This window comes from Oryx dammah, unplaced genomic scaffold (assembly GCF_014754425.2).
Source record: "Oryx dammah isolate SB20612 unplaced genomic scaffold, SCBI_Odam_1.1 HiC_scaffold_2, whole genome shotgun sequence".
Taxonomy (NCBI): Eukaryota; Metazoa; Chordata; class Mammalia; order Artiodactyla; family Bovidae; genus Oryx; species Oryx dammah.
The window spans coordinates 13885985-13909342 of NW_024070186.1; positions in this window are offsets into that span (position 1 = coordinate 13885985).

Here is a 23358-nt window from a genome sequence, read left to right on the forward strand (position 1 = left end):
ACCGTGGGTGTTCTTTGGAAGGAATGATGCTAAAGCTGAAGCTCCAGTACTTTGGCCACCTCATGAGAAGAGTTGAGTCATTGGAAAAGACTCTGATGCTGGGAGGGATTGGGGGCAGGAGGAGAAGGGGACGACAGGATGAGATGGCTGGATGGCATCATGGACTCGATGGACATGAGTCTGAGTGAACTCTGGGAGTTGGTGATGGACAGGGAGACCTGGCGTTCTGCAATTCATGGGGTTGCAAAGAGTCGGACACGACTGAGCGACTGAACTGAACTGAGCTGAACTTAACCCCTGGCAGCCTCTGCTCTACTCTCTGTTTCTATGAGTTCTGCTATTTTAGATTCTACATATAAGTGAGGTCATACAGTGTTTGGTTTTTTTTAAGAGGCAAATTTAGTAATATACTATAGCATACTAAGTCACTTCAGTTGTGTCTGACTCTTTGCAACCCCGTGAACTGTAACCCACCAGGCTCCTCTGTCCATGGGATTCTCCAGGCAAAAATACTAGAGTGGGTTGCCATTTCCTCCTCCAGGGGATCTTCTCAGCCCAGGGATTGAACCTGAGTCTCCTGTGGCTCCTGCATTGCAGGTGGATTCTTTACTGCTGAGTATATATATCTCACAGTTTCTTATCTGTTCATCCTTCAGTGGACATTGAGGCTATTCCTATATCTTGGCTGTTGTGAATAAATGATGCAGTGAATATGAGAGTAAAGACGTCTCTTTGAGATCTGATTTCATTTCTTTTCAATATATACCTAGAAGTGGGACTGCTGGATTATAAAATAGTTCTATTTTTTATTTTTTTGAGGAAACCCCATGCTGTTTTCCATAATGTATAACAATTCCCCACCAACAGTGTATATTCCCACCAACAATGTATAAAGGTTCTTTTTTCTCCACGTCTTTGCCAGCATTTGTTATCATTTGTCCTTCTGATAACAGTCATTCTAATGAATGTGAGCTGATATCTCACCATGGCTTCAATTTGCTTTTCCCTGATGGCTAGTGACATTGAGCACCTAATCGTGGATCTGTTCGTCATTTGTGTGTCTTCTTTAGAGAAATGCCTATTAAGGTCCTTTGTTCATTTTTAGATCAGCTTTTTTTGTTGCTGCTTTTTTGCTATTGAGGTATATGGTTTCCTTATACATTGGGATATTAACCCCTTGCTGCTGCTGCTACTACTGCCAAGTCCAGATATATATTCAATAATTTGCAAATATTCTTTCTCATTCATTAGGTTGCTTTTTCACACTGTTGATTGTTTCTTTTGCTGTGCCAAACAAAGCTCTTCAGTTTGAGTTAATCTCATTTTTCTACTTTTGTTTTTGTTGCTTATATTTTTGGCCTCATATTTTTAAAAAATCATTGGTCAGATTAATCTCAAGAACATTTCCCCCTGTGTTTCCTTATAGTGGCTTCATAGTTTCATGTCCTGCATTTAAGTGGTTTATCCATTTTGAGTTGGCTTTTGTGTGTGATGTGAGATAGGGGTCCAATTTTATCCTTCATGTGTGTGGATGTCCCGTTTTTCCAACACCATTTATTGAAGAGACTGTCCTTTCCCTACTTTGTCTTCTTGGCACCCTTGTTTTTTGTTGTCATTGTTGACTAAACAGCAACAGCTTGTTTAATACATTGCCTTGGTTGAAAATGAGAGTTAAAATAAATCACAACACTTGGAAAACCCAAATATAAATGTCCACCCTCTAAGAACCAGACAGCTGGCACCCTTGTTGCATATCAGTTGATCAGATGTGCACAGATTTATTTCTGGGCTTTCTATTCTGTTCTGTTGGTCTGTAGTCTGTTTTTAAGCCAGTACCATGCTGTTTTTATTACTATAGCTTTGTGATAAAATTTGAAATCAGAAAATGTGATGCTTCCAACTTCATTCTTCTTGTTTAAGATTGCTTTGACTATGAAGGGTCTTCTGTGGCTCTATATGAATTTTCAGTGAGTTCAATTCAGTACTCAGTCATGTCTGACTCTTTGTGACCCTGTGAACTGCAATACACCAGGCTTCCCTGTCCATCACCCACTCTCAGAGCCTGCTCAAACTCATGTCCATCGAGTCGGTGATGCCATACAACCATCTCATCCTCTGTCACCCTGTTCTCCTGCCCTCAATCTTTCCTAGCATCAGGGTCTTTTTCAATGAGTCAGGTCTTCACATCAGGTGACCCAAGTATTGGAGTTTCAGCATCAGTCCTCTCAATGAATACTCAGGGTTGATTTTCTTTAGTGTTGATTGATTTGATTTCCTTGGTGTCCAAGGAACTTTCAAGAGTCTTCTCCAGCACCACAGTTCAAAACCATCAATTCTTTGGTGCTCAGCCTTCTTTATGGTCCAACTCTTGTATCCATACATGACTACTAGAAAAACCATAGTTTTGACTCTATGGACCTTTGTCAGCAGAGTGATGGATTTCTGCTTTTTAATACACTGTCTAGGTTTGTCATAGCTTTCCTTTCAAGGAGCAAGTGTCTTTTAATTTCATGGCTGCAGTCACCATCCACAGTGATTTTGGAGCCTAAGAAAAGAAAATCTGCCACAGTTTCCACTTTTTCCCCATCTATTTGCCATGAAGTGATAGGATGTTTTTCTGGAATTCCCTTGCTTTTTCTATGATCTAACAGGTATTGTCAATTTGATCCCTGCTTCCTTTGCCTTTTCTAAATTTAGCTTGTCCATCTGGAAATTCTTGGTTCATGCACTGCTGAAGCCTAGCTTGAAGGATTTTGAGCATTACCTTGCTAGGATGTGAAATGATGCATGCATTAGTTCTTGGTTTTGTATCCCATGAATCTTATAGGCTTTCTTTGTTCTTTTCCATTTTTCCTCCTGACTGGATAATTTCAAATGGCCTGTCTTCGAGTTTGTGGGTTCTTTCTTCTGCCTGGTTGAGTCTGATGTTGAAGCTCTCTACCACACTTTTCATTCCAATCATCATATCCTTGAGCTCCAGAATTTCTGTTTGATTGTTTTTCATGATTCCTAAAGCTGAAACTCCAGTACTTTGGCCACCTCATGAGAAGATTTGACTCACTGGAAAAGACTGTGATGCTGGGAGGGATTGGGGGCAGGAGGAGAAAGGGACGACCAAGGATGAGATGGCTGGATGGCATCACGGACTCGATGGACATGAGTCTGAGTGAACTCCGGGAGCTGGTGATGGACAAGGAGGCCTGGCGTGCTGCGATTCATGGGGTCGCAAAGAGTCGAACACGACTGAGTGACTGAATTGAACTGAACTGATCTCTTTGTTGAACTTCTTGTTTTATGTAGTATTTTCTTGATTTCGTTGAGTTGCCTGAGTTCTCTGGTAGCTTGCAGAGCTTCCTTAAAACAATTATTTTAATCTTTACCAGGCACTCTGTGGGTCTCCATTTCTTGGGGTTAGTTACTAGAAATGTATTATGCTCCTTTGGTGGTGTCATGCCTCTTTGGTTTTTCCTATTTCTTATTGCCTGTGTTGATATCTATGTCTTTGAGGGAAAATCACTTCTTTTTGACTTTATAGAGCTTCAGTGAGGAAAGACCTTCACCTATAGGTAGATGTGAGGGCACCAGCTGAGTATGTGTGACAGAATCCACTCTGAAGGATGAGTGTGCCTTGCAGTGATTCCAGCCTCACAGAGGGCACAGCAGTGTTGCTGCATAAGCTGAGGTCAGTGTCCACTGTGGCTGTGGGAGTCCATGGTGGCAGCAAGGGCTGAGAGGACCTTAGCAGCAAAGGCTTCTAGCATCCTCCTGTTCCCTCTGTCTTTGTGTGGGAAAGCTGTGGCCAAAGGGATCTCTCTTGGTGCTGGTGCAGCAGGTGGGTGAGCCTGAGGCAAGCCTTGCCACTTCCTGTGGCAAAGGTGTGGGCAGAGCAGCTGTGGAGCAGGCTTCTGGGGTACACCATCATGGGGGATGTGTTGACTCCAGTCCGGAGGTCTCAGGGTGCCATGGTGGCTCCTTTTCTGCATGGCCCAGCAGCAGCTCCTTCCCTCTCTGGGGTTGGCTCGGGAAGCAGCACCATAGACTTCAGACACTTGTGTCAACTGGTTGAGCATAGCAAAGACTGGGGAGGGGGCGGTCCTTGGCAGTGAAAACTGCAGGTGTCTGCAGTGGTGTTGAGGGCATCCAGGGTATTGGGCTGTCCTTCCCCCACAGGGGAGGTCATGTCAAAGGGTCCCTCTCAGCACCCAGGTGTGCCAAACCAGGGGACAGCATGATGCAGGTAAGACGCTTGCTGCGATTGTCCACACGGCCATTCTCAGTTTTGTGTGCCTCTGAGGTTCTGCAGCTTCTTTACTGCACTGTGGAGCTCTTTTGGAGCTATTTTCATCTCGCTATAGCTGTTTCTTCAATGTTTTTGTTGTTTCCGTGGGGGCATGAGCATTGGGACCTCCTAGTCTGCCATCTTCCTGACATCACCTAATTTCTTTTCAAGTGGGTTATTTTTAAAAGGAGTAAATTGTGTATGTGCTTAATTAATAGTGACTGTTTAGTGTTGCAACTCATTTACTTGGGGACAGACTCCAATTTGTGTCAGGAAACCAGTGTCTGCCACTTTATTATTCAGGCTGGGAAAGATACAAGTAACTGGTGAAATGGCTAGAAGATGAATCTTAGTGCTTGAGGTTCACTATGTCTTTTCACCATGTTTAAAGTACAGAATTCTGAGTTTGGCATCTTAGCAGCAAGCACTGCTGAGCTATAGCCAGAGAGCTCTAGACTGACTCCAAGACTGGTGAATTCCCAGGAGTGGCATCACCCCTGGCTGGCCCTTTGCAGGGTGTGCCCAGGGACCAGGGAGGGTCAGTGCAGGAGGTTGGGCCCCCTGCACCAGCAGTCCATCTGTCTGTCCCTGTGGAGGAGGTCATGCACACACATGTCAAAGGGAACAGAGAAGAAAGGCCTTCTGCCCACAGGGCTGGCCATGAGGGACAGTAGCATTGGGCTGATGGGAGGGAGAGGAGAGGCCTCTGAGCAGAGCACACGCAAGTCGGGACCTACAGAGATAGGTTTCTGGAGGGGCTTTCGAGCCTTCCCATCACAAGGTTCAACCTAAGCTTTCAATAAAGAAACATTAAAACCAGATTCCAGTGTATAACCCACTGTTCAGATACACATATGTTTGAAACAAAAATATGAAAAGTCATGCTTCTTGAATGCGTGGTGGTCAGCGATGGTCATGGACCTCAGCCCAGCCAGGCAGAGAAGTCAGCCTGCCCTTCCTCTCCTCTGGACCGACATTTGCTCAGGCCCCAGCACCTCCATTCCTGCTGCTGGCCACTTCCTGTGGCAATGGGAGGCGTGGGGAAGCCAGCTTCCCCATGTAACCTGTTCCTGTGGGGCTGAGATGGGCGTGTTTCCTTCGTGGGCTGGCCTCCCCGAGGGCGACACTCCCCACCCTGGACTCCCCTGGCTGGTGAGGGTGGGGTGGCACGAACCCTCTGAGAGCAGCAGTGCAGGCCACTCTGCCCTTGCTGCCAGCGCGCTGCTTTGAAGTGGGTCCCGGGGCTTGGCTCTGCAGGGCAGCCCCATGGCCTGTCATTAGGCACGTCCGCTCCCGGCTGCACCTACTCATTATGGCCAGATCAGCAGGCGCTTTTGCCAGCCCCCAGACAACCTTCCCCAGGCCTTGGGGCAGGGAGAGCTTCCCTCAGCAGTGTCCCCAAGGCTGTGGGTCTGGGGATTGGGTAGCTGGAGGCACAGCTCGTCCAGTTTACAAGGGTTTGCTGGGGGCCAGGGTTCTCCTGGGCCCGTGTGTGCTTCCAGGGCACTGCCTGCCTCTTGCAGCAGGATCTTTCCTAAAAAGTCATTTTAACAGAAATTAATTATCTGAACACACTGCACATTCTCACACGTGCTTTGTGTCGTGGCACAGACTCCAAAGTTCTGAAGGCACGACAGGGCCCATGCACAGCCAGATCTGCCTTCCTCTCGTTCCCCCTCCCCAGGAACAACAGTACGACCTGGGTGCCCATGTCCATGTCAACTAGCACACACACTCTCACCTCCTCCGGCCAGAGATCGAGGCCCATGCTGTGAGCTCTGGGCTTTGGCTGACAGTATGTGTCGGTGCTCCTTCTCTACCGCAAAGCAGCTCCTAACAAGCCTGGATGTTTAGCTGGAATGCAGGAGTTCGGTACTGAAGATGACTCTGCACAGGGTCCTCTGCATGAACCATGCCTTGTGGGCATGTGGACCTGCAAGGCGAGGCCCAGGAGCAGCGATGCAGGTGTGTGTTGCTGCGGTTGCTTACGCCCTAAGGGCAGTGTGCTTGGCAGTCAGGGTCCCTCCAGGAAACCAGCCAGAGCTCCAACAGGGGGCCCTGGCTCCCTTGGTGCTGAGAGAGCAGGAGAGGGAGGGATGGGCTTGGAGAGGAGAAAGGCAGGAGGGCCTCTCCCAGGCCAGGAGCTACTCTTGGCTCTACTGAGCCTGTGCTGACCTTGGGCCCTGCAGGGATTCCTGCCCTGATCCTAGTAAGCGCTGATGCCAACTTGAAGCAGGAAGAGCTGATCCTAGCTATCTCCCTACATTCTTGCTGGTTCTCCCAGGGGCAGAGCCAACTGAGCAGCTGGGGGCATAGGCGCTTAGGAGGTGGGTTTGCAGCCCCTGGCTCCCGACAGGGACAGGGGGACATGGGCAGAAAGCAGAGAGAAGGACAACACACAGTGCTGTGGGTGTGTGGGGTGGAAAACACGTCCCTGTCCTATAGCTGACCTCGGCGTGTGTGCGGCTGGTCCTAGTGGCTCCGACCCAGCAGGACAGAGGCACTGGGGCGCCTGAACACCTTCATCCACATCCCACCATTCTCCATGTCCTCACCATCCTCATGCCAGCTGTCTGTGCTGGATGGCCAGTCCTTATGGGGACCCTCATTCAATATCCAGCTGGTGGGCAGAAGCACTTCAGTCTTTGACTCTTTGCTAGTACTGGGCACATGCAGTTCTCAGCTGACACTGGTTTCTGAGAACACCAGGGCCATCAGATGCTGGAGTGAGGACTGCATCAGGCATCTCCGCTCCAGTTATTGGGGTGACAAATACTGGGGGACCAAGGTAGAGGGCTCGGGATGGAGGGCTATTTATGTCGTGTTGTCTGGACTCCTTTCAGAACAGCCTGAAGCTCATCTCCAGGGGGACAGGGGCACAGGCAGCTCAGCTCGCTCTGTGAGACGAGACATGCAGGGCTAGCCCCAGGGAAACTCACCCACCAGGGTCCCAGGCAAGAGGTGAGGGGAGGTGCCTTTTATCATCTGCATGGGAGATCCAGAGACCATGTTGGCAAGCATTGCAGACAGGGGTTTAATCCATGCGTTTTCTTCCTGAGGCTGCCCGTAATACCACAAACAGAATGGTTTAAACAATGGAAATGTATTGTTTTGGCTCTGGAGGCTGGAAGTCCAGAATCAAGGTTTGAGCAGGGTTGGTTCCTCCTGAGTCTGTCAGGGAGAACTGGTCTCACACTCTCCCCCAGCTTCTGGGGGTTTGCAGACATTCTTGGAGGTCCTTGGCTTGGGCTACCTCACTTGATTTGCCTTCATCTTCATGTGGCATGCCTGTGTCCAAATTTCCCCTTTTCATAAGGACATCAGTCATTTTGGATTAGGAGTCCACCATATCCAAGTGGTTCAGTGGTGAAGAATCCTCCTGCCAATGCAGGAGATAGGGGTTTGATCCCTGAGTTGGGAAGATCCCTGGAGAAGGAAATGGCAACTCACTCTAGTATTCTTGCCTAGGAAATGCCATGGACAGAGGAGCCTGGAGGGCTACAGTGTCTGTGATCACAGTTAGACATGGCTGAGCATGCATGTGTAACTAATCATAACTGCAAGGACCCTATTTCTTAAAAAGGTCACATTCTGAAATACTTGGGGTTTGGGCTTCAACATATGAATTAGGGGGAGACACTATTCAATCCATGAGAATCCCCTTAATATGCAAAATAAAAAGTCTCAGTGACCCCAATTTGAAAGACAGGCCAAGAACAGAACTTGGGAATTCTCCAGAAAGCAAATATCAATGACCACAAAGGAGGACAAGGAGGACAGTCCAAACTTACCAGCCATCAGAGCAACGAAGGTCATGGCACCACGTGTCCCCTGTCAAACTGGCGGAATTTTGTGTCATTGGTAATCTTCAGGCCTGGCTGTGTTTAGTGCAAAAGCAGGCAGACTCTAGAGGATTCAGCATGAATAACCCACCTGAACATGTCCCTTTGATCCAGCCCTTCTATTTCTGTTCATCTGACCCAAGGAAAACATCTGTTTCTGCTTCATTGACTACTCCAAAGCCTTTGACTGTGTGGATCACAACAAACTGCGGAAAATTCTTCAAGAAATGGGGATACCAGACCACCTTACTTGCCTTTTGAGAAATCTGTATGCAGGTCAATACGCAACAGTTAGAACTGGACATGGAGCAACAGACTGGTTCCAAATTGGGAAAGGAGTATGACAAGGCTGTATATTGTCACCCTGCCCATTTAACTTATATGCAGAGTACATCATGTGAAATGCCAGACTGGATGAAGCACAAGCTGGAATCAAGATTGCCAGGATAAATATCAATATGCCAGAAAGTAAAGAGGAACTAAAGAGCCTCCTGATAAAAGTGAAAGAGAAGAGCCATCACTTCATGGCAAATAGTTGGGGAAATAGTGAGAGACTTTATTTTGGGGGGCTCCAAAATCACTGCAGATGGTGACTGCAGCCATGAAATTAAAAGATGCTTGTTCCTTGGGGAAAAAAGCTATGACAAACCTAGACAGTGCATTAAAAAGCAGAGACGCTGCTTTTCCATCAAAGGTCTGTCTAGTCCAAGCTATGGTTTTTCCAGTAGTCATGTATGGATGTGAGAGCTGGACCATAAAGAAAGCTGAGCACCAAAGAATTGATGCTTTTGAACTGCGGTGTTGAGGGTCCCTTGGACTGCAGGGGGATGACTCCAGTCAACCCTAGAGGAAATCAATCTTGTATATTCATCAGGAGGACTGATGCTGAAGCTCCAATCTTTGGCCACCTGATGTGAAGAACTGACTCACTGGAAAAGACCCTGATGCTGGGAAAGATTGAAGGCAGGAGGAGAAGGGGACGACAGAGGATGAGATGGTTGGATGGCATCACCAACTTGATGGACATGAGTTTTAGCAAGCTCCAGGAGTGGGTGATGGACAGGGAAGCCTAGTGTGCTGCAGCTCATGAGGTCGCAAAGAGTCGGACACGACTGAGCGACTGAAGTGAACTGAACTGAACTTAAGGAAGCAACTTCCAAGGGGGCACTAGTGGTAAAGAACCCACCTGCCAAGAGACGCAGGTTCAATCCCAAAACATGGAAAAGTATTGATTCCTAAAATGTTTATCTCAGGGTAGTTAAAAGTTAATAGAAACAAAGCAAAAATACAGCATTAAAAGGAGAGATTTTGGTATTAACACTCCAGAAGTTTTTACTGAGGACAGTTTTTAAAAAACTGTAATTTCTTCTAATTTAGAATTTTGCTTAAAAGGAAGAGAATATGCTTTCATTAATCACCCTTGCTGTGCCAAAAGAAAGTAACAAGAAAGGTAAGAGAGTATCGTCATGATTGTAAGGTTGCTGAGGTAGCATTCAGGATTTCACTGAACCTAAGGGCTTCCCTGGGCGGCTCAGTGGTAAAGAATCTGCCTGCCAGTGCAGGAGATGGGGGAGACGCAGGAGATGAGGGTTCCGTCCCTGGGTTGGGAAGAAAATGGCAGCCCTCTCCATTATTCTTGCCTGGAGAATCCCATGGACAGAGGTGCCTGGTGGGCTACAGTCTGTAGGGTCGCAAAGAGTCAGACACAATTTAGTGACTAAACAACAACAAAACCTAAGATCCTCAAATATGGGGAAGTATCGATTCCCAAAATGCTCATCTCAGGATAATTAAAAAGTTAATAGAAACAAAGCAGTCATCATAAAAAGGAGAAATTTTGATATATCCATAGGAGAAGATATTATTCACTCATTACATTTACATTTAAAAGTAATATAAATGACCCTGGAAAATACCTATGCTGCCATGTTAGGAGACAAAAGTGATACACACTCGAAATTACCATCTAGGATTCCATTTACAGAGGATGACTGAGCTACAGAAAGGGAGCATGGGTGCGTATTCAGTCACTCATGACTGACTCTTGGCAACCCCATGGACTGCAGCCCACCAGTCTCCATCCGTGGGATTCTCCAGGCAAGAGTGCTGGAGTGGATTGCCATTTCCTTCTCCAGGGGGTCTTCCCAGCCCAGGGATTGAACCCGTGTCTCTTGCGTCTCCTGAATTGGCAGGTGGATTCTCTACCACTGAGTCACCTGGGAAGCCTTACCACAAGGAGTGAAGTGAGAGTCACTCAGGTGTGTCCAACTCTTTGCGACCCCGTGGACTAAACGGTCCATGGGATTCTCCAGGCCAGCATACTGGAGTGGGTTGCCGTTCCCTTCTCCAGGGGATCTTCCCAAGCCAGGGACTGAACCCAGGTGTCCTGCACTGCAGGTGGATTCTTTACCAGCTGAGCCTCCAGGGAAGACCTAGTACAATAAGGAGAGGCCAAAGGAGAGGCCAAATGCTTTTAACAGAAGCTTTTATACTACTTACCCAGCAAAGGGGACACACACGCCGTGCAGGGCCTCAGGGGGACACACTAGGTTTGGATCAGGAGGCTAGAGCCAAGTGAGGGGAAGCCGAGGCCAGATTTTGATTGGGGGTTCCTGCACGAGAGGCAGGGCAGGGGCACAGTGCAGGACTGGCCCAAATAAATCATCCTGTTGGGGTCTGAGCTACAGAGGGCGTCTCTTGTTCCTGGTACCTGGCCCTGGGGTGGGAGCAGATTGGGCTTGGTGTGAGCGTTAGGTGAAGAGGGTTGTGGCCATAGCCTGGGGTTGGTAAGCTTGTGAGTAAATGTGCTCCAGTGAGCCAGCGTGTCACCAATGCTGGCGCCTCTGGGGCGCCCCCCCCCCAGTCAGGGAGGGGAGAACGTCCCTATTTTCAAGAATACAGAAAATAAGAACATGTAGTTAAAACCATTGGCCCTGTGACAAAAGGATGCTGAATAGACGAATCCAAAGTCTAAGAAAACACAAAACACCCACATAAAATATTTAACTCTGTTTTTAAAACGCACAGAAACAGGCAGCGCTGGAGGAAGCATTCCAAAAATGGTGACTGTGTTCCCTCTGTGTGGTAGATGGCTGGTTCTTTTTGCCTTCTGGGTTTTTTTTTTTTTTTAAGTTTTCTTCATTTTCAAATTCTCTATGAATGAATATGTATTATTTTTATAGTCAGGATGAAAGAGTTTAAACCATGTCTGTAGCTGCCTGCACGATGGGGCTCTGAGCATGGGCCCTGAGCATCCCCGTCAGACTGCCCACCTGCCCACCTGCCCATCTGCCCACCTGCCCAGTGGTCCTGGCGAGTCCTATAGGCGCTTGACTGGGGTTTGTTCTGTTGGAGTCACAGGCCCCAGGAGGAAAAGAGGTGCAAGGACTGAACAGCAGAGATGCCGGCAAGAAAAGGGGGCAAGGAACCCTCAGCGAGGTTGTAGTCCTAGTATTTACTTGTTCAGTTGTGTCCGACTCTTTGCAACCCCACGGACTACAGCACTCTAGGCTCCTCTGTCCATGGGATTCTCCAGGCAAGAATACTGGAGTGGGTTGCCATTTCCTCCTCCAGGGGAATCTTTCCAACCCAGGGATTGAATCTGAGTCTCTTGCACTGCAGACAGATTCTTTATGATCCGAGCTACAGGGAAGTTGGTAACTAATTATCAGCTAGTCTCTGTGTATGACAGTGCTATCACCTCGGAACTAGCACAGAGAACCCAGGCTCAAAGCTCCCAGGGGCCAGGCAGCCCCAGACTTCCTCTCCTGAGCCTCAGACAGGAGAATCTGACCCACTCAGTCAGACAGGGCCAGGAGGGATGCCACAGCCAGGAAAGCCAGGATCTGAGTCCAAGTTCCTTTGTCAGGAGCCATACCAGAGCAGCTCTCACCCACAGTTACCAGACACAAGTCTGGTTGAATGGGATCCATAACCAGGCACCTGGGATTGAGGCAGCAAGAAGGGCCTGGCGCTGTTTAGGAAAGGGAGTGCGTGATGAGTATGTGGCAGCAAGTGGCAGGGGAGTTGGAGAGAGAGAGGAAGAGGAGGGGAAGGAAGAGAGTAGGGGGAAGGGAGGGGAAGTAAATCTGGGGGGAGAAGAGAGTCCCTCTAGGATGTACCCTGGTGCCATCCGCTTCCAGAACAGACCTCACCTTGGCCGTGGCTTTCAACAGGTCAGTTAAGTTGCTGGAGGACTCAGATCTCTTTAGGTGTTTTAAATGACAGTCATTAAATGTGGAATGCTGTTTATAAATTATGGTGAAATACACTTTTGCCAATCAACTTAATTCATGCTTATATGCAGGGTCTACACACATATTCCTGTACTGTTGTTGTTCAGTTGCTAAGTCATGTCTGACTGAGACCCCATGGGCTGCAGCATACCAGGCTTCCCTGTCCTTCACTATCTCCCAGAGTTTGCTCAAACTCACGTCCATTGAGTCAGTAATGCCATCCAAGCATCTCATTCTCTGTCTCCGCCTTCTCCTCTTGACCTTAATCTTTCCCAGCATCAGGGTCTTTTCTAATATCAGTACTGAACACTGCCATTGTGACAATTTTAGTGGAGCATTGAGAGAAGCAAGTGTCTAAAGGACCCGCTTGGCTCCAACCCCCTCGGCCTCTTGGAGCGCCAGACCCATGGCTTCCTCCGCACTGAGGACCCTTCAGAACACTGTGAGTCAGGTGGGCATGTGGAAAGCCCAGGGGCTTCTGGGCCTGCACTGGCCAGCCCAGCAACCCTCTGCTTGTCCAGTCTGCAGGCGTCTGTCCTCTGTGAGGGTGTCCCCTGGAGTCTCTGTGCAGTAGCGCCGAGGCTGCCCTCCTGCCTTGGTTTCCCAGATAGGGCAGGGAGGCCCCCTCCTCCTCCTTTCTTTGCACACAAGCCCACCTTCACCAAGGCCACCAGGACTCCCACACAGGAAAGGACAAGCCAGGTGCCCGCCCATCCTGCCCATCCCACAGCAGTCTGGAACCCAGGTGTCCTGGTGGGTGGGGCCAGACCTCAGCTTCGAGGGGTGACCTCAACCCCCAGGTTGCTGTCAGCGAGGCTCAGAGGAGTCTGTGGTGTCCACGCCTGGCCACTGACCTCCTCACTTAGGGCAGCCTCCCCTCAGGTCCCACTCTCAGCCCCTCGCTGCCTCAGAGAAGGGCTGCTCTAATGTAGAGCTGGTCTTTTGTTCACGTCTCCGCCCACTGCCGCTGACCAGAATGGCTAGAATCCCACCTGGCATTTCAGGCCCTTGTGGGATCAGTGGTGGGCCCCGTGTAGGACACCATACGTCTGTGCTGGAGACGCTCAGATCTGAAGGGGCCATTGGCCAGGAAACTCGAGAGGTTGAACTGATTTCCTGGCCCTGGAACATTTGGGGATTTTTGTCACACGTCACAGTCTGACAGCCTCCTGGGCCCTTGAAATATTCCTGCGTGGCTGCCAGCTCCCAGGGCTCGTCTCCTTCTTGTGCAGCAACAGCTTACAGTGTGCCATTGGAACATCCGGAGGAGTCCGGGGAGCAGAGAGCCCCAGAGGGGCTCGGGGCAAGGGTGGGGCCGCACCTGCCAGGCCGGTTCCAGGGTCTCCTGTGGCAGCTCTGAGGGGGTCCCGTGGGGTGCTGGGTTTCTGTTGGTTCTGCTCAGGTCCCTCCCTGCAGCCCCCTCCCTGGCTCTTGGCCCCGGCCGGCCCTGCAGCTGCTCTACCAGGATCTCTGGCCCAGCGTCCTCCCTGTGGTTCTCCTTCAGGAAGTGTCAAGGGCGCGCTCGAGATATGGAACTTCAGAAAACAAACTCCCAACTCAAAATATCGCACAACAGGAGTCTTGGGTGGGATGGGTCTATGGGCCTCGGGGGTGGGGCTGTCTCCCCTACCTCTCTGCTCTCTCCCACCCCAGTCCTCTCTCTCCCTGCAGAGGGGACTTCTCAGGAGTCTGGGGACAGAGATCCCGGCTGCAGCACCCTAGGACCTGCGTGGTGGTCCAGCTTAGAGACCCCAGAGGAGCAGCAGCCCCTTCCTCCCACACCCATAGGTGCCCTCACAATGCTGCTTGGCTAGTCTACTCCTGTGCCAGTTGCATCAGCCAGGAGGGGTATGGAACTGGGGTGGTGTGGTGTTGGGGGGTGGCATTCAGGTCCCTGGGGTCCACAAAGGCTGGGCTCTGAGACCCGTGGCCTCCAGAGCCATCAGGCTCAGGCCTGTTCCCCAAAGGGACAGGGTGGTGCCCAGGTCAGAGGGTACAGGCCCACCACACACCAGGATCCCAGCAGTGGAAGCAATGAGTGTTGGTGAGTGTGGGGTTGGCCCTGGTCCAGGCTCTGACACCGTGTGCCTGCAGAACTTCCCCAGTTCCCTTCCTTCCTGTCAGTGGGTCCCTCACTTCACCAGTAAATGAGAACATCAGACGGGGTTCTCAGAGCTGGCTTGGTTGTAGCCAACCCTCCTCTGGTGGAGAATGGGTTTAACAGACTTACAGGGCTGGATATCTCCTTACCACCGCTGTTCCTGATGAGGAGCTAAAAAGCCTCTTGATGAAAGTGAAAGAGGAGAGTGAAAAAGTTGGCTTAAAGCTCAACATTCAGAAAACTAAGATCATGGCATCTGGTCCCATCACTTCATGGGAAATAGATGGGGAAACAGTAGAAACAGTGTCAGACTTGATTTTTTGGGGCTCCAAAATCACTGCAGATGGTGACTGCAGCCATGAAATTAAAAGACGCTTACTCCTTGGAGGAAAAGTTATGACCAACCTAGATAGTATATTCAAAAGCAGAGACATTACTTTGCCGACTAAGGTCTGCCTAGTCAAGGCTATGGTTTTTCCTGTGGTCATGTATGGATGTGAGAGTTGGACTGTGAAGAAGGCTGAGCACCAAAGAATTGATGCTTTCCTGAAGGAGATCAACCGTGGGTGTTCTTTGGAAGGAATGATGCTAAAGCTGAAGCTCCAGTACTTTGGCCACCTCATGCGAAGAGTTGACTCATTGGAAAAGACTCTGATGCTGGGAGGGATTGGGGGCAGGAGGAGAAGGGGACGACCGAGGATGAAATGGCTGGATGACATCACTGACTCGATGGACGTGAGTCTGAGTAAACTCCGGGAGATGGTGATGGACAGGGAGGCCTGGCGTGCTGCGATTCATGGGGTTGCAAAGAGTCGACACAACTGAGCGACTGAACTGAACTGAACTGAACAGGGCTGGAAGGAGGAGGAGGGGAAGGGAAGGAGAGTAGGGGGAGGGAAAAGGAGAAGGGGAAGGAGTGGGGAGGGGCGGCGGAGGGGCGGCGGAGGGGAGGGGAAGAAGAGAAGAAGGAAAAGGAGGAGAGGTGATGATTTTACAACATGTGGGAATTGTACAAAATTCACATTTCAGGGCCTGTAAATAAAGTTTTATTGGCACACAGCCACAACCACTCATTTGCCTGTCATCCACGACAGCTCTCTCGACACAAGAGCACAGCCGAGCAATTGTGAGTGACCAAGGGGCCACAGAGCCTAAAATATTTCCTCCCTGGCCCTTTCCAGAAACAGCCTGCGAGCTGGAGCCAGCTCCGTGCTGCCCACACTTCCGTCATTCACGGGCCACAGCAAGGTCGCAGCAGGTCCAAGATGTGTTTTCATTTCCTGGTTTCCCTTCGGTCAACTCGGGGCTAACATCACCACTGACTCAGCCTTGCCCGTAGGGACTAAAGCCCTGCAATCATGGTTTTCACGATCTGCATTTTTGTCCCCTAAAACACAAGAAAATCGCTCCATGACTTTTAAAAGCAGACGCTGCATCCTGTCCCTCCTTCTGCCCCCAGAAGAGTGTCCCCATGGCCCTGCTGACCTTGAGTCCTCCTCCTGGCTCCAGGCTTCTCTGACCCTGATGTCCCTCCCAGCCTGTGGCCACATCCATCGGTCACCTGCCTCGCAGGCAATCTGCTGAGTGGGGTCAGAGGTGGGGCCCGAGGACCGGGGAGGAATCTATCTGCTGTGTGTGGTTCTTGTCACTACCTTCCCTCTCTGAGCCAGCCCCGAGGAGGGAGTGTGGACGCCACCAAGCTCCCCAGAAGGAATCCGAGAAGAGCTGAGCTTTTCCCGAGCTCCTCAAGGAAAGAGACTGGCCTCTCCCCATCCTGAGAGTCCTGGGTGACAGGACAGGAGTGGCAAGGTGTGTGTGTTAGGGGGTGGGCACAAGTCTGACGAGCCCCTAGTGCTTTGAGAACAATAGGGAGAAGTCTGGGGTGTTGGGGTCATGTTTTTATTGGTGGGGAGCCATCACTGCCCCCCCCAGGTGGATCCTGGAGAGAAGGGTAGACCTGCAGTCCCAGCCATAAAGCCTGGCTGGGGGCTGCTGCCGGTTATCCAGTGGGAAACGTCCAAGGGGGGGGCTACAAGCCACGTGGAGGCAGTAGGGGTGGGACGTGGCCCTCAGTACTGTGGGAACGTGTGGGCTCAGAGCATCCCACTCATCCAATGCGAGCTGCCCCCCAGCCCCAGAGAGCTCTGTGGACTCTGTTTCCACCTAAGGTAACTAGAGGCTCATTCTAGGACCACACTCCAAGGGGTATTACGACCTGGAGAGGGACAGCGTTCTGACCCACTCAGTGTGGTCTGGGAGCCACTGGAAAGTGGGATGAGGGAGGGTCATCTAGGGAACATTCCATCTGTTTTCCATCTTGACTCAAACTAGTCCAGATGTCACACCATGGAGGACAGAACCAAGTGTCCCCAACCTCCCTGGCAGGAAACTCCATCTGGAGTGAGCACGGGAGCACACTCCGACAAATGGCCTATGTGAGGCAGATGTTGGCCACGCGCGGCCCACCTGCAACTCTCTCTGGCTTGGGAGTTGGAGTTGCGAGTCATACATCCTGTGCTGTTGGACAGGCAGCCTCCGAGGCCCCAGGCAATGGCTGCTCACCCCTGCCCCAGTAGCCCCACCCAAAACACGCTCCCAGTCCCACAAGCTCCAAGGCAGGGCTGCATGGCTGGAACCTGTGTGGTCAACCCTGAATATTCATTGGAAGGACTGATGCTAAAGCTGAAACTCCAATACTTGGGCTACTTGATGTGAAGAGCTGAGTCACTGGAAAACACTCTGATGCTGGGAAAGATTGAAGGCAAGGGGAGAAGGGGACAACAGAGGATAAAATGGTTGGATGGCATCACCGACTCAATGGACATGAGTTTGAGCAAACCCCGGGAGATGGTGAAGGACAGGGAAGCGTGGCGTGCTGCAGTCCACGAGGTCGCAGAGTCAGACATGACTGAGTGGCTGAACAACTGCCCTTAAAGACCTTCCAGAATGTCAATGCAGAGGGCACCTGGCAAGAAGCTACTGTGTCTTCAGGACAAGTGGAGAAGTGTCCTCCACTATCAGAGGATGGCAGAATGTCCAGGACCCTTTGAAGGGTCCCCTGAAGGCTGGAGACCCAGGAGGAGCAAGAAGGACAGGGAGGCCAGCCAGATGGGCTTAGGACAGAGCAGCTTCCCGAGGGAGGGAGAGCTTAGCCTGGAGGTCCTCCAGGTGAGGTCACGCTTTCCAGGAGGATAAGAGGACAGCCCCACACCGGGCATGTGATCACACCCGAGGGTTTCCTTATTAGAAGTCCCCAGCTGCCTGCCTGACTACTCCTGTGGGGCAGATCCAGGACCCCTGCCACTCAGGTAGTCTGTTTCTTTGGTTCCTACTGCAGAAAAGAAAGAAACCCTTCTCCAGCCAGACCCGGGAAGCTCTGGGTGAGTCCAGGGAGGGTGGCAGGATCACATGGTCAGGATGGAGTGGAAGTTGTTCCCGCCTGAGCCCCTGCTGGGCAGCAGCTCGCTCCCCATGCACAATGCCCTACGCGGTTCTAGATAGGAGAAGCGGGGAGCCTGGGTCAGAAGGTGACGCAAGGGCCTGAGTGAGATCACAGGGGTCCCCGCCCTCCTCCAAGGGGTTCCCTCAGCAGGGTCCCGTCAGGGATTAGATCCTATAGAACATCCTATGGGGGAGAGAGCAAGGGCCGGGCCTCAGACTGCACACACCCAGGTCCAAAGAGGTCTCAGGCTTCTCTGTAAATATGTAAAGAAGGCAGTGAGCACGCCAAGACAGTGTAGCCACACACGCCATGGTGTGGGGGGTGGGGGGCTCAGGACCGCCCGGAGGCCACAGATGCAGAGCCCTTCAGCATGTGTCCCCAAGGGTGGCAGCCCACCATGCCCATAGGGAGCCTGCCCTCCAGGGAAGGGCTGCTGGGGACTAGAGAGTGTGGCCTGGGGGTTTATGTCACTGTTTGCTTGTTTCCTTGACTGTTCCTTCAGATCCTTCAGAGAAGGCCTCCTATTGCTGGCATTTCATTTAAGGTTTTTTTTTATGTGAACCTTTTTTTTTTTTCAAGTATTTATTGAATTTTTACAATACTGAATACAATATTGAATACAATACAATATTGAATTTGTTACAATGTGTTTCTTTTGGCCACAAGGCATGAGGGATCCCTGATCAAAGATGGAACCCAGGCCGCCTGCATTGGAAGGTAAGTCTTCATTGCTGGACCACCAAGGACGTTCCTCAGATACTCTTTCCAGCCCTTGATTCGGCCCCAGGGTTGAGAGGTGAGAGGGCTTCAAAGGCCAGAGCCAGCAATGTGCTGGTAACTGGCTTGTAGACAAACCTCTGGAGTTTGCTAGTTCCCCGGTGTATAAATGATCCCAGCTTGGCCACCACAAGGCCACTGTGCGCAGGGCTGCAGAGTGTCCACTGTGGGTTCTACATGGCCTGGCCCGGACCACCGGCTCCAGCTTCATCCACCAGGGAGGGGGCTGTGGTACACAGAAGCTGGGATGCCAGCATTTCCCACAAAGAGAATTGGAGGAGCCTGGTTCCGGTGAGCCGCTGTCCACATCGTGCCCCCAGTAGAAGGCAAAGCCAAGATCCAGAGACACACCTTCAAGCTAAAGCACAGCTTCTCTCTCTCTCTCAAGGTCAGATGCTCTCCAGTGAGGTCCTACAGAGACTTGGGGCCCAGAAGTGTTCATGCCCAGACAGAAGCCCACCCCCATGCTACCTGGGCCCCAGTGTGGTGCTGGCCTCACCGTGGAGCCTCTGCTGGGTGTGCGGGCTCGGCTGTGAGCTGCCGGGTCTGCCTCCTCCCGCCTCAGTCTCAGGTGCCTGAGCTTCCAGAACATTCAGGCAGGTGGAGGCACTCCAGGGAGGGCAGGTCCACGCTCCCAGAGCCGCCCAGCCTGCCTCTGTCCTTCCACCTTCAGCAAGAGCAGCATTTGCTTTTTGAAGGGCACCCGTGTGTACACTCTATTTAAAGGATAACTTCTGATTATTTTCTTAATGGAAGAGCAAATATTTATGTCTTAGAAACCAAAGGGCAGGTTGGAATGTGTGGGAATACCGGCTTTGGGGTGCTGCCACTGCTGCTTGACAGGGAGTGGGCAGGGCAGCCCATTCTGTTGGCCGCGGTCAGCCTCGCTCAGCTGGAGCACAGAAGCCCTTGGACTAGGCGTGAGTCTGGCGACCAGGGCTCTCTTTGCCTTGGAGGGTGGAGGGAGGGGTGGTTCAATCCTCCTGACTCCTTTCCCATCATGGGGAGGGAAGGGAAGGGGACGCTTCCATCTCTGGGAGCCTTCACTGTGCCTGGGGCAACACTGCTGGGCTGCCCGACCCGGCCTCCTCCCCACGAGCACGTGACGGCCGCCAGCCCGGCCATGTGGACAGCGTGACCATCGGCCGACTGCCCATCAGCTGAGGTGGACTGTGCCAAGTGTTTAGGTTATTAGGACAGAAAAAAAAAACAAAAAACAAAAAAACGAGGAGCAGCCTGCACTTGAGAACAGAAAGCAGGAAGCGGAAGGGAGGCCAAGGGAAGGGAACCGCTCTTCCCCAGGATCCCCCGCCATCCCTGCCCAGGTGGGCCCAGGAGCCAGGCCAGCCAGGCCCTGAGAGGTTCTGCTGGGCTCCAGGGCCTGAGGAAGCAGGGCTGACCCCTGACCCCAGAGTGGGACGTCCAGTTCAGGGGACCTCAGCCCACACTCTGGGAAGCCCCGCTAGTCTGTGGTCTCCTGCAAGACCCAGCCTGTCCTCTGCCTGCCGGTCTGTCTGCTTCTCACCATGGTCGTTTTCCTTTCTACGTGCATCTATCTGCACGGAGAAAGGTCCAGAGCCCCGGGTTGCTGGTGGAAGCACCCAGAACCGTGCAGCCGGGCAGCTGGCGGGGAAGGAGAGCAGCCATGGCAACAGGCAGATGGGGGACTCGCCAGCCCTTGACCTCATGGGTGATCCGGTTCAGGGGCAGGGCCGGGGGCTGTGCAGAGGCCACAGGCCCAGGGTCCTGCGTGTCCCCATGGGGCAGTAGTAGCATCTCTGCCATTGGTTAAGGATGGGAAAGAGCACCTGGATAAGAAGAGGGGAGGTCGGGCCCCATGCCTGCAGGCCCAGCTGGCCCACGTGGACAGCACCAGGTGACAGACACTTTGGGTCTCCAGGCGGCACCTCACAGCCCCCCAGCCACCCTGCAGGTGCTCCATGGGGAAGGGTCCCACCCTCCGAGGACTGCCCACCTGGTGGGTCAGCAGTAGCCTCTCTCCTTAAGCAGGGTGGCCCCAGGGGGGCTTTTCTCTTCATGCCACATGGCCACATCTGCCCTCCCCTGTAACCATTAGCCTGTGGTGGGGCTGAAGTGGTGGGAATGGGTTCTTGCTGCCCCGGCTGCCTATGGAGGCAAAGGCGACACTGAGGTAGGACCTGGAATCACCATCCTTGGCTCCCGTCTTGTCCTGCCCACCTGGACCTGCCGGTGGACCCCAAGTGACTGCCCCATGGCCCCCTTTTCATGCAGCCACTTTGGCTCCTGGTCACCCTGTCCTTCTGAGTCCACTGAGTCCAGGGCAGATGGCCAGGTCCTGCCTGCACAGTGGCGGGAGCGAGGGGCACAGAAAGAGAGGGGAAGGGCCTGTATTGAGCAGGAACTGGTCAAAATCCTGGGAAGTGCCCTGTTGGTGACAGCAAGCACTGACCTGGGAATGGAAGGCAGCCAGACACCTGTGTGTGTGTGTGTGTGTGTGTGTGTGTGTGTGCATGTGCCACACATATGTCTCTCTGTGTGTGTGCATGTGTGTTGCATGTAGGTCTGTGTGCATGTACACTGTGCAGTGCAGTACACATACATGTGTCCACATGTGTGCTTGCACTCCTGTCTATTTGAGGATACATATGCTGTGTACATGTGTGTGCAGGCATCCGTGTGCATGTACACTGTGTAAATGTGGCACACATATGTGTGATCGTGTGTGCTCACACTCCCGTGTGTTTGTGAGCACGTATGCTGCATGTACGAGGGTGCGTGTGTGTCCATATATGAGTGTGTGTGCTGCATGTGGTTCTACATGTGCACTCGTGCGTGCATATACACTGTGCTGCGTGGTACACATGCATGTGTTCACACGTGTGCTTGCACTCTTGTGTGTTCGTGAGAACCTGCTGCATGTGTACATGTGTATGCACATGTGTGTACGTGTGAGCATGTGTTTGTAAGGCAGGACAGATGCTCCAGCAGGCAGGCTGAGGGGTCTCCTCCAGGGCCAGCAGGACCCAGGATGGCACTCATGCAAGACAACAGGAAGTGGCTCTGGGTCCACATGACCGCCTGGCCACCCCTCCATGTCCCTCCAGGGAACCCAGATGTGTCATCTGTGGGCCGCTCTGGCAAGGATCTGCTGAAAGGTGCGACTTCACAGAGGCCTGGGAGGCTAGTGGTGGCCTCATGGGAGCCTCTCTGGATGGCTGCTATTTACACCCCGGTATAAGGAGACTGGAAAAGGTCAGTTTTCTTTCCAATTCCAAAGAAAGGCAATGCCAAAGAATGCTCTAACAATTGCACTCATCTCACATGCTAGTAAAGTAATGCTCAAAATTCTCCAAGACAGGCTTCAGCAATACGTGAACCGTGAACTGCCTGATGTTCAAGCTGGTTTTAGAAAAGGCAGAGGAACCAGAGATCAAATTGCCAACATCCACTGGATCATGGAAAAAGCAAGAGAGTTCCAGAAAAACATCTATTTCTGCTTTATTGACTATGCCAAAGCCTTTGACTGTGTGGATCACAATAAACTGTGGAAAATTCTTCAAGAGATGAGAATATCAGACCACCTGACCTGCCTCTTGAGAAATCTGTATGCAGGTCAGGAAGCAACAGTTAGAATTGGACACGGAACAACAGACTGGTTCCAAATAGGAAAAGGAGTACGTCAAGGCTGCGTATTGTCACCCTGTTTATTTAACTTCTATGCAGAGTACATCATGAGAAATGCTGGACTGGAAGAAACACAAGCTGGAATCAAGATTGCTGGGAGAAATATCAATAACCTCAGATATGCAGATGACACCACCCTTATGGCAGAAGGTGAAGAGGAACTAAAAAGTCTCTTGATGAAAGTGAAAGAGGAGAGTGAAAAAGTTGGCTTAAAGCTCAACATTCAGAAAACTAAGATCATGGCATCTGGTCCCATCACTTCATGGGAAATAGATGGGGAAACAGTGGAAACAGTATCAGACTTCATTTTTGGGGGCTCCAAAATCACTGCAGATGGTGACTGCAGCCATGAAATTAAAAGATGCTTACTCCTTGGAGGAAAAGTTATGACCAACCTAGATAGCATATTCAAAAGCAGAGACATTACTTTGCCGACTAAGGTCCGTCTAGTCAAGGCTATGGTTTTTCCTGTGGTCATGTATGGATGTGAGAGTTGGACTGTGAAGAAGGCTGAGTGATGCGTTTGAACTGTGATGTTGGAGAAGACTCTTGAGAGTCCCTTGGACTGCAAGGAGATCCAACCAATCCATTCTGAAGATCAGCCCTGGGATTTCTTTGGAAGGAATGATGCTAAAGCTGAAGCTCCAGTACTTTGGCCACCTCATGAGAAGAGCTGACTCATTGGAAAAGACTCTGATGCTGGGAGGGATTGGGGGCAGGAGAAGGGGACGACAGAGGATGAGATGGCTGGATGGCATCACTAACTCGATGGATGTGAGTCTGAGTGAACTCCAGGAGTTGGTGATGGACAGGGAGGCCTGGTGTGCTGTGATTCATGGAGTCACAAAGAGTCAGACACGATTGAGCGACTGAACTGAACTGATAAGGAGACTGGAGGAACCTGGGGCCCCATCCCTCCCTGCTCGACCCCAGGCAGAGGCTGCCCTGTCCCTGCCCCCATCCATCCCTGGAGTGGGTCCACCAGAGCTGACTTCCTCCCTTGCTCCTAGTGCCCT